The sequence below is a fragment of the Arvicola amphibius genome, chromosome 12, assembly GCF_903992535.2.
Source record: "Arvicola amphibius chromosome 12, mArvAmp1.2, whole genome shotgun sequence".
NCBI lineage: Eukaryota > Metazoa > Chordata > Mammalia > Rodentia > Cricetidae > Arvicola > Arvicola amphibius.
Genome location: NC_052058.2, coordinates 2,318,780 through 2,331,230, shown reverse-complemented (window position 1 = coordinate 2,331,230; position 12,451 = coordinate 2,318,780). Strand labels below are relative to the sequence as shown.

General features: G+C 41.6%; 1 protein-coding gene across 1 annotated transcript in view; it reads right to left on the bottom strand.

Moving 5' to 3' along the window:
• Syt14 (synaptotagmin 14) overlaps positions 1 to 12,451 on the bottom strand; it is a 159,536-nt gene that overhangs the window by 89,233 nt on the left and 57,852 nt on the right. The gene's annotated exons all lie outside the window — the stretch shown is intronic.

Below are 12,451 nucleotides of genomic sequence, written 5' to 3'. Positions count from 1 at the left end.
TGGCCCTCATGTGGCTGGTTTCTGACACTTCTACACTGCCCCTCCCTTCTTCACAGGTCACTATTTTCTGAAGAGGTTTCGTAGATTCTCAATATGAGCAAATACAAATGCACTTCTCTTTCCCTGATTAAGAATAACATAGTAGCCGGGAGGTGGTGGCGCAGGCCTTTAATCCCAGCAGTAGTAGCCGGGAGGCAGAGGCAGGCACGGATCTCTGAGTTCAAGGCCAGCCTGGTCTACAAGAGCTAGTTCCAGGACAGGCTCTAGAAACTACAGGGAAACCCTGTCTCGAAAAACCAAAAAAAAAAAAAAAAAAAAAAAGAATAACATAGTAAACTTATTCCACACCTTGATTTTATCACTTAACATGTATCAGACAACTCTCAATACAGCACAGTCAATAGGATTCATGTACTATATATAGTCACCTCCTGTCCCATACTCATTCCCTCCAGAAAAAGACTTGTTACTTGTGTTAGTTGCTTTCTGTTGCTGTGATAAATAAAATATTATGATCAAGGCAACTTATAGAAGACTGACAGACACAGAGTTGGAGACCATAATGGCAAAATGGAGGCAGCAGCAGGCATGATGGCTGGATACTAAAAGCTCATATCCTGAACCACAAACACAAAACAAGAAAGCAAACTAGGAGCGACTCGTGTCATTAGACTCTCAATCCCACCTTCAGTGATGTACTTCCTTCAGCCAGGCCACACCTTCTCAACTCCCCCAAAATGCCACCCACTGGGTCATCAGGAGACATTTTCATTCAAACTACCACATAATTGACAGGACTTCCCTTGTTTTTCCAACAAGCAACCTAAAATCAGTGACTAGTTCAGGGACTGAGCCAGCACTACTTACTTTCATTGTTTATAAAGCCTCTTTGGGGCTGTGTGGTAGCTAAGCAAGGAGCTACTACAAATCCCACTGTTTTATACAACTGAAGGCGTAAGTCACAAACAATCCCACACCAGTTTGGAATTATGATTAATAGAATGGTTATTTATTTGAAGGGGGAAAACTTACAGATCACCGTCCCAGACAAAAGCCCTCTGTGCACGCCCCAATGGGCTGGTATCTCTGCGGCTATTGGCTGAAGGAGTGGAAGGAGCTCCCGCAACATACAACAAAGACTCAAGAGTCAGCCTCCTCACTAGCTGCCTCAGGTGCCTTGGGAAAAACTACCTTAGCACTCAGGGCCTTTCTGGCTTCCCCAAGATGTGGCCACTGGCTGCTTTCTAACCCAAACCTTCGGGTAGCTCCTCTGGCCACTGAAGGCAGAACAGAACTATGTGAAAGAAGATGGGGTAGAGGCTCCCAAAGCTCTGTTCCCATGGTACCACCAGGTATTCCTAAACAAAGGGAGATCACCTATAGAGCAAAGAGATGTGGGGTTGGGAACATGCCCTGAATAAGGGAACTCTTTTGAAGCTTGAAGTTCATAAACTCTAAATGCCCAGCCAACGCCAGAAAAGAATGTTGCTCTTATTGCTAAAAAAAATGAGGGCTGCCGGGCGGTGGTGGCGCACGCCTTTAATCCCAGCACTCGGGAGGCAGAGGCAGGCGGATCTCTGAGTTCGAGGCCAGCCTGGTCTACAAGAGCTAGTTCCAGGACAGGCCCTAGAAATTACAGGGAAACCCTGTCTCGAAAAACCAAAAAAAAAAAAAAAAAAAAAAAAAGGGCTTTTATTCAACATTTTTCAACGACTGGAAATATAAATGGGTGTAAGAGAAGGGCCCACTTGTTCGTCCTGGCCTCGCAGAACCAAAATAATCACACAGAAATTGTATTAATTAAAACACTGCTTGGCCCATTAGCTCTAGCTTCTTATTGGCTAACTCATATTAATTTAACCCATTTCAATTAATTTGTATATCGCCACATGGCAGTGGCTTGCCGGCAAACTTTCTAACCTGCATATGTCTCAGGTGGAGGATCCATGGCATCTCCCTCATTCTTTCCTTCTCCCAGCATTCAGTTCTATCTTCCCCACCTACCTAAGTTCTGCCCTATCAACAGGCCAAGGCAGTTTCTTTATTCACTATCCAAGAAAAGCAACACACAGAGAGGACTCCCACATCAAATGGGTATAAGTGAGTTTGGGAATCACATGATAATTGTATCCACTTACTATGTGAAAAAACTTGAGCATTAAAGTGAAAGAGTTTGACTACAACCCATGCAATACAACAACAGAGCCAAGTTCCCCTTCCCTTTTATTTTGGTGATTTGTGTGTTTCTCTTGCACACCTATCCAATTGCATCCTTCTAACACACACACACACACTCACACACACACACACACACAGGAATAAATATATTTAAGTGGGGTTGCAGAGATAGCTTGGTAAGAGCACTATTAGATGGTAAGTTCAAATCCCAATCATGCACATAAAGGGCTGGTCACATGTGCACCTGCAACCACAGTACGTTGAGGGCAGAGATGGGATTGCTTGGACTTGCTGATTATCAGCATGGCTTTCCATTCAGTGAAAGAGCCTGTCCAAAGGAATATGGCGGAGAGTGACAGATTCAGACACCTTGATGTCTTAGTAAAGGTTCTCTTCAGGCCTCTACAATGTACAAGGGGACACACACACACCACTAATGTGTGTGCATACAGCACCACTCCCACATACCTACACAAAGAAGTAACAAAAAGTAAAGCAGAATGGGCAAAACTTTACTCTGCCATGGCCCTCCCTTCGAGGCACACATTTTCTGCTAGTTGCGCAGAACCTTCATCAATGAATTTCTGGCAAACATTTAAAGAAGATTTAACAATATTATCAAACTTTTTCAGAAAACTGAAGAGGTAAGAACAGTTCACCATTCTGTGATGTAAGCATTACTTTAGATCAAGCGAGAAAAGGACACATACACTACAAACCTGTAGCTAGTACCCTTTGTAAACACTGGTACCAAAATCCTCAACATAGCCAGCCAACAGAATTCAGCAATATATTAAAAGAATTTAACCTAACAGTTAAGTACTTGGAATGCAAAGATAGTTCAATCAGTATAATAAACCATATTAATAGAATGAAGGTGGAACTATGGTTATGGTTTGTGTAAGGCTCATGTCTAATAGGATTGTGTGCCGTACGAAGGACTTTTGGAAAGCAATTGGCTCATAAGTGTTCTAACCTCATCTGTGGATTAACACATCAGCTATCACAGGGGTTGGATAATAGAAGTGAGTCACTGGGGTGTACCTTGAAAGGGAGTATCTTGTCACCACAGTTGCAATGAAGCTAAGCCTTCTCTCTCATGTTGCTCTGCCTCAAGATAAACCCAAAGACAGATAAAGTGATGACAACCAAAATAAATCTTTCCTTCTTAAAGTTGTTTCTATAGGTGTTTATCACAGCAATGGAAAGATAATACAACTACATCTCAAAACAAATCATCTCAATTGATTCAGAGAAAGCATTTGACAAAATTCAGCACCTTTTCATGCTAAAAACACTCAACAGACTAGAAACTATCTGAACATGACTAAGTCATGTTCAGAAAATGCCCACATCAAACATCACACTCAGTGATAGAGACTAAAAAGATCAGAGCATAAAAAGGTGAAGATGCCCACCTTTTGCAATATTTACTCAATCTGGAAGGACTAACTAGAGCTCTTAAGCAAGAAAAAAGTAAATACAGATCATTTAAAAGGAAAGAAAGAAGTAAAATGTTTTCTTTGCAAATGGTATTACAGTATAAGTAAAAACACTGCAGGTTCCACACCTTAGAAAATACTATTAAAATGAATAAATTCAGTAATAAAACAGAGTACAAGGCCAACACTAAAAAAAAAAATCACCACCCTATACACTAATGATAAGCAACTAGAAAAGGAAATTAAGAAAACTATTCTATTTACAATAGTATAAGGAAGAATAAAATACTCAGGAATTAATTTAAGAGTAATTTCCAAAGAAAATAAAGGACATAAATAAATAGAAAGACACATCATATTTAGAAAATTTAATATTGGTAAGATGCTAATTAAAATCAAGGAAATCTGCAAATAATAGCACTTCTATAAACTGAAATGAAGGCTTAAACACACACACACACACACACTCCTAAACTTCAAATAGAATCACAAATGACCTTAATTTCTGAAAAATACAAGCAAAACTCAAGAATTCCTGCTTCTTGCTTTATAAACATATTATGAAGCTATAGAAATCAAACAGTGTGGTGCTAGAGTAAAGACAAACCAATACTAGTGGGATAAAATAAAATGACAGGTTCAGAAATCAGTATATATCCAAATAATTTTGACATGTGTACCAATATCATTCAATGGGGAGATGAGTGTTTTCAACACATGGTGCTAGAACACCATGTCATACCATATGTAAAAACTAACTGAAAATAAATTATGTCCTAAATTAAGACCTAAAACTATTAGATTCTTAAACAAAAAAAAGAGGGGGTAAATGTTCACAACTCTGGATTAGACAGAAAGAGTGGTAAATGTTCACAACTTTGGATTTGACATGTCTCTTATACATTGCAGCAATGGCAAAAACAACAGAAGGAAAAAAGAGACATACCAGACATCATCAAAATCAAAAGATGCCCCATAGAAATGTACCCTACTGAATAATATCTGCACATTTTTACTGTAGAATTAATATCTAGACTATAGAAAGACTTACAAATAACCCAAAAGAGTAAAAAGAACATGAAAAGACATCTCCAAAGATATGAGTAACCAATATGCATAAGAAAGGATGTTCAACTTCTCTCACCTTTAGGAAAAAGCAAATCAAATCTCAAGGACATACCACCCCACACCCACTAGGATTGTTATTACCATATGTGGTGGCTTGAAAAAAAATGCTCTCCAAAGGGAGTGGCACTATTGGGAGGTGTAGCTTTACTAGAGGAAGTGTGTCACTGTGGGAGCTGGCTTTGAGGTCTCCGTTGCTCAAGCGTTGCTCAGTGTGACACTCAGACCACTTCCTGATGCCTGAAAGATCTAGGACTCTCGACTACTTCTCCATCACCAAGTCTGCCTGTACACTATCATGCCCATCATGATGATAATGGTCTGAACCTCTGAGTTGTAAGCAAGCCACACCAATTGAATGATAAATAAGAGTTGTCATAGTCATATTGTATCTTCATAGCAGTACAACCCTGACTAAGACACCATAAAATGGAAATAAAAGTATTTGTGAGGCTAGGGAGAAACTGGAACCTTTTGCACATTGTTGGAGGAAATGTAAAATGGTTAGGCCCCCATAGAAAATGACATAGAAGTTAATCAAACTCTTAAAAAGTAAAACTACTATATTATCTACCAATTTCCCTTCTGGTTATACTCGAAACAATGGAAAGTTGGGTCTCTAATAAATATTTATATTCTTATGTACATAACACTCTTAGTCATAACCAGTAAATGTAGAAGCGACTGAAGTATCTACCCACAGACGAATGCATGAGCCAAATGTGGCACACACATACAACTGAATGTTACTGAGTCAGAAAGACATTCTGCAAGGCAAATAAACTAGTCACGAAAGGTGAAACCGTCTAGATTTCCATCTGTATGAGACACTCGGGCAAACAGCAGAATGTGGTTTCCAGAAACTAGGGAGGGTCAGTGGGGATAGGAGGAGAGAGGCTACAGGAGAGGAGTTCTGGGGAGGAAGGCCGGAGAGAACAGTGTGGACAGCAAATGGTTAGGAACATAAAGCCTATGCTATGCATCTCTTACTACAATACATAAATTGTGACAATAATGGACGGGGAAGACACCATCCTGAGTGAAATGTGCCAGAAGCACCCACAATACTCAAACTCCAAGACACAGAGTGGAATAGTGGTTCATCTTTAGAGCTGGACACAGAGTGGAATAGTGGTTCATCTTTAGAGCTGGACACAGAGTGGAATAGTGGTTCATCTTTAGAGCTGGACACAGAGTGGAATAGTGGTTCATCTTTAGAGCTGGACACAGAGTGGAATAGTGGTTCATCTTTAGAGCTGGACACAGAGTGGAATAGTGGTTCATCTTTAGAGCTGGACACAGAGTGGAATAGTGGTTCATCTTTAGAGCTGGGCGGGAAGAATGGCGAGATGGAGACAAAGACCGGACAGCTGTGTCACCGTATCAGCGGAACAGTCTTTAACACCACTGCAGCAGAGGGGCAGGGGACATGGCTCAGTGGCTAAGAGCACGTGTGTCTACGGAAGAGGACCTGCATTCCTTCCTCAGCATCCACATCTGGATCCCAGTTCCATGGATTTGACACCTTTTTTTTTTGGCCTCCAAGGGCACTGCATACATGTGGTACACACACATATGGGCAAACTTTCATACATATAAATAAAATCTTTTCCAAACGCTACAGGGCTAAGTTTTAGATTATGTAAGTTTCACCACACAAAAAAAAAAAAAAAAAAAAAAAAAAAAAAAAAAAAGTTTTACAAAGAATCCAGCACTATTGGGAACAATCAATTTCATTACATAAAAAGATCTCCAAAACAGTAACAATGCAGTAAAACTTTAAAATTGGTCAGGCTTTGCTTTGTTTTCCAAAACAGTGTTTCTCTGTATAGTCCTGGCTGTCCTGGAACTCACTATATAGATCAGGCTGACCTCAAACTCATAGATCTGCCTGCCTCTACCCACCAATAACTGGAATTAAAGGAATGTGCCACCACACCTGGCTAAATTGGGCATACTTTTTAAATATATAGATACAATAAAGTATTCTTCAGAAGAAAAATATTCGTGAACAAAAACTTGAAATCAAATGTTTTCCAGGAATCTAAATAGACATTGTAACCCCTGTCCCTTGCAGTATTCTAAGTTCTAAATATATTTAATTTTAATCATCTATTTTACTAAGGACAGTGTTGGGTACTAACCAGGGAAGTCTACCCCTGAGCTATACTCCCAGCCTTCTAAACATATTCTATTTTAAAATTTTCTGGAAAATACAGATATATATTTATTTTATTTATATTCTTCATAAAGAAAATGCACAAATTAATAAAATAATCTATATTGTTTGGACTACAGACCCTCAGACCCTGAATTTTCTGTGACCCCTTGCCTGCCAGAGTAAACAACTTATTTTCCTATGCTTGCAGCTGCTCTGAGCACAACACTCTCATGGGTTCCTGATGGCAGGGGAGTGGTTTCTGGTGGGCTTGCAGCTGAGAAATCCCAAGAGCTAGGGCGTGGCCATTAGATAAGAAGAGTCCTACATAAGCTGCCCTGGACCATGATAAAAGGGACATTCTTGTTTCAAGGATGACCTCTCTCTGTCTCTCTCTCTCTCTCTCTCTCTCTCTCTCTCTCTCTCTCTCTCTCTCTCTCTCTCTCTCTCTCTCTCTCTCTCTCTCTCTCTCTGTGAGTGTGTGTGTGTGTGTGTGTGTGTGTGTGTGTGTATCTCCAGCCCCTTGCCTGACTCATGAACCTTTGTGTGGTAGACAGGCAGTACTGTACAGGTGGACTGTACACTTCATGTTCAAATGCATACAGAAAATATGAGGTTATTTCACTTAAGTTTTAAATTATTTCAAACATAAGCTATACAAAATTATTACATTTTCATTTACTGTGTGTGGCGGGGGTGGTGTATGTGCCACAGTGTGCCCGTGAAGGCCAGAAGACAAGTGAGGAGAGTGGGTTCTCTCTACTGTGTGGGTCCCCAGGGTTGAACTCAGGGTAGCAGGCACCTTTACCCACTGAGCCATCTTACTAACACCCAAAATAAACTAAGAGGAACAAAGTAACTATGCTTTAGAGTCCCTAATTTTAAAACAACATTCAATTTAATTGCATGGAGTGTTGGACATAGTGATAAGGGGAGGAGGCAGCTCTGCGTTTGCCTTCTCGGGTGGGAACTGTCTTTAGCACTGTTTTAAATTAATCGGCCCCAAGATAAAACGTGAACTTAATAATAAAGCTGTTGATAATACACAGATGATCTTGGTGATCTCAATGGTGAAACTAAGAACAAAAGTGTAAATAAATCTGCTGTTGGGGTCCAGCCTCGATGAGTTCATACGTCCAGGGTAGGGGCATGTAGGTTAGAACAATTAGATAGGACAGACAGAGATACAAAGGAAATACATAGGATAGTACCCGGAGGGCAGCTCAGTGATTACTGAATACTGAATCTGCCCGCATTTATTTTCCATGCACTTATGTATCCCAATACATAAAGGGAGGGGGGGGGGAAGAAGACTGCTTTACCATGACACAAAGGACAACCAGAACAGCGACTTGCTTCAATACGAGACATCAAGGCACTACTGCCCGAGTTAAGCATTCTGATGTTTTGGGCAGGATGTGCAGCAAATACACCTTAGATCAAATACCTGTAGAAAGTCGCTCCCTGGGTCAAGCCTCCTGTTTTAAAATTGAAGGGGCAGGAATAGGCTTGAATTCTCTGACCTTTGGTCAGAGTGGACCAGACCCACCTCTATGGGCCATCATAATGTTCAAAACACCAAGTAACCACACCCTAGGTCAGCACACCTTGTTTGTAGCCACACCTGTTGTCAACAACTGTGAAAGGGTAAAAAAAGCTGCAACTCTCTGACCTTTAGTCAAGGTGGAACAGGACTCACATCTCTGAGCCCAATGTGTGGCTAAGACAGATGGCACCCGGATGTTGGGCACCAACAGACACCCCTCAAAGTAGAATGCATGACAGATGGCACCCAGACATGTGGCCAGTGGTACAGAAGGGCATGTGATGGGCACCACAGGTGAATAAGACCCTGCAAGTGTAAAAGCCAAAAGTGAGTGCTGGAATAGATACAGATAGTTAATAGGGAAAGGCAGTGATCAAATAACAGGAGCAAAGGATTTGTAAATAAAACATTTGTAGAAAAGGTACAAGGAAAGAACAGACAACTGTCTATACATTTTTGGGGTATATTTTGATAACCAGAGGAGCTGGGTGGAGCAGAAACAAATGCAGAGATTTTTAGAGTTTGTAGACAGTGTAAATATTCTGTTCCCTCCCCTCCCCCCACTGCTGGCAGCTTAGCCACTACCACCTCCAGACTTCTCCAGGACTCAGAGAGGTCAAGCTGACCTGTGGATGCTGTGGCCTTGGAGACGCTGCCACTGCCATTGCTGAGCAGGGAGAGTGAAGGGAGCATGGGGTGCACGGCCTGGCAATGGCCAATGCCGCCAAAACCGTGGCTGCCCACGTGCACGCACTACAGCCATCGGAGTCTGGCCCGCGAGGTGCCACCCAGTCTGGAAAGGCAGAATTCAGAAAAGTTTGGAGGGCTTGGCCTCCAGCAGCTGACACTCACAGCCATTTGCCAGGGAATGGCTAGAGGCAGCATGGCCCACAAACCCAACAAGCCTATAGGGGTAGATGGCCAAGGAGCAGAGAGCTCAGCTGAGCCCCGCCCTGCTCCCAGCTTCAGTTGCAAGCTAAGATCCCCGATTCCCAGCCTGACAGCCAAGCTGAGAAGCAGCCAAGCGTCTGTTGAAATACAAATGCACTTCAAGTCAGGTGTCTGTAAAAATCTGTCAGCTAGTGAGACTTGCAGTTTGTATTAAAAAGATAGTTTACAAACTTTAATAAAATGTCCATGGCTATAGTCCTAATTATTGTTGTTAATAGGGGATCTTAGGCCCCCTCAGTGAGAATAAAACACGACTCTATAAGATAAACCAGGGAGCTCTACTCTCAGTCTATGTTGGAAAGGACCTGCTCCTGTATTAATATGGGGCCCAGGCATGTTTGTGCTTTTCGTCCACAGGAAACCAGCAGAGTGCTAGCCCTGATGACATCATAGCCACTGGGGACCCCAGAAGAGTCGGAGTGAGAGCCTGTGTTCCTGACTTTCTTATGCCATCATGCTGCAGAAAGGAAGGAAGTCTGGTGAGGAATGGTGACCCCTAGTTTCTTGGGGGACCCACTGCACAAATTTCTAGACCTCAGTGTGTCCTGTGTACTCTGGAGCTGACTCAAGAATGCTGGCTGAATGTCGGCAGTTTATCCGCACTGTATCTTGGGATACAGAACTCATTTTTCCAATATGGTATTCAATCTGCTGTTGAAAGAAAGGACCTGAGATCTGAGACCTCAAAATTTCCTCTCCGGAGGAAAAAGACTTGTTAAAGCAATGGAGCACTATTGTGGAAGCAAAGAGTGACTGAAGTCCCTCTTCAGAAATGAGAAGGAATGGCACAAAAGTTCACTGCTGCTCAGAGACTGGGACAGTTTGAATTTATCTTTGAAACTTGAACGCAATGGGAGTAGAGGAGAGAAAACCGACCACAGCTCAGCCGCCACAGAAGCCTCTTCCTGTCTTTTGATTAGAACAGATTTAAGAAAATTGTGATTTCACAAACTGTATTCTTATTGTTAATTTCCATACTAGAATTATGGTATTGATCTGTTACTGTTTGTAACTGCTTTAGTTCATTATGAAGATGTTACTGATTAGAAAAAGGTTAGAGCTTGTCTGAGAGAATTTTGACATTGCCAGTGAGTCCTTAGATTTCATATGTCTATAAGGAAAACTTTAGATTTTGATGCAACTAAAAACGAAAACATCTTGGAACAATGTAAATAGGCAAACCCACCTCTGGTAATCCTCTACTCTTTTATTAGGAGATACTGTGGCCATGGGAGCAGGTCCATTGCAAAGCATTATCTGCTTGCATATAATTATCTAGTTATTCCTGATTATCTAGTTGTTCCTGAACTCTCTTGGCAGAAAGCTGGCTCAGAGAGGCACAGCACCTAGAGATGCATTCTCCCTTAACCCTTTATTTACAGAGGCTAATAGTCAATTATGGTTGATACTACCCACATTTTAGACACAATGATGTATGCTCCTCAGGGTTTCACTGCGAATAGATAAGATATGGAAAGAATGCCAGCCAGGATCAGATTCACCACTGGTCTTCCTCTGTTCTATTGTTCATGTGCCAGAGATGCACAGAAATTATAGGGTGGCTTTACTGGTTTATATAATTTAGTTATCTCTGTAGGCGCACATCTTCTGTGTACTACTACAAAAGCATTGTTTTTGAGTGGAGTCCAGGTCTAGTATTTCTTTATACCTGTAATGAGCTTTCTATCTTGTAAAAATGTAGTATTTGGTTCATTCATAGCTATATCTGTATACTAACAGAAGTAAAAATTGACAAACCTTTAATTCACATGAAGCCAAACACAAACATATATCATTTTGCTCCTTTGACTACTTAGAAATCAGGATAATACTTAAATCATCAATAGGATAAGGTCCTAAAAGACAAATCCCAACAACAAAATCAAAGATAGTTGGATGGTTATCAATAATGAAACTGATGCCGGTAAGATTGTTCTCTTTTGGTTATAAAGACAGTAGTTACTATGAACACTCTGGCAAGCAAATAAACAATGCATTGAAATGTAAAAATAAATATGCGTTAACTAATAGCAAAACCTTTTTTCTTGTTATGGAGTGGACTTACATCTTCTGCTCAGATTGTGTTCTTAAGTCTCAGAAAGAACCAAATGCACAGAGAGACCACCTGCACTCAACTGCCTGCACCTGAGGAACAGAACATTCCCACCCTTCTCATTTGAGTCAGCATTGCTTACTGTGAGTAAGAACCCCAGCTACCACATCCAGGCCATAGTTGGCATTTTGCTTTTGTGTGTTTTGGAGCTGCTGCTTTTCATTGTCAGCCCAAATTTTCTATTTAGATTATGCTCAGAAACAGAACCCTAGGTTTTTTGCTAGCCCCATAACGGCTCCCTCAATCAAAATCTCTTTCCTTGTTCTCATCTCTGTCCTTCCTCCATCTCAACTATCCCGTTCCCTCAAGTTCTCTCCCCACTCCCCTTATCCCCTCCTCTTTCCCTTCCACCCTCCTTTCTCCCCTCATCCCGATTTTGTCAGGCGATCTTGTCTATTTCCCCTTTCCAGGTGGATCTATGTATGTTTTTCTTAGGGTTCACCTTGTTACTTAGCTTCTCTAGGATCATGGACTATAGGCTCAATATCCTTTGCTTTACAGCTAGTATCCACTTATGAGTGAGTACCTACCATGTTCATCTTCTGGGTCTGTGTTACCTCACTCAGGATGGATTTTTCTAGTTTCATCCATTTGCATGCAGACTTCAAAACCTGGCACTAGAGAAATTCCCAGATTTTCACAAGGATGACCCCAGCTAAGACCCTATGCAAAAGATGAGAGGGTGCCCGAACTGGCCTTGCAACTAATGGAAACAGAGGCAGAGAGCAGCAGCGAGGCACTGGGCTGAGCTCCCAAAGTCCAGTTGAAGAGTGGGAGGAGTGAGAATATGAGCAAAGAGGTCAAGACCATGATGGAGACACCCACTGAAACAGTCTACCTGAGCTAATGGGAGCTCACCAACTCCAGCTGGAAACAGAAGGAACCAGCATAGGTCAAAACTAGTCCCTCTGAATGTGGGTGACAGGTGTATGGCTGAG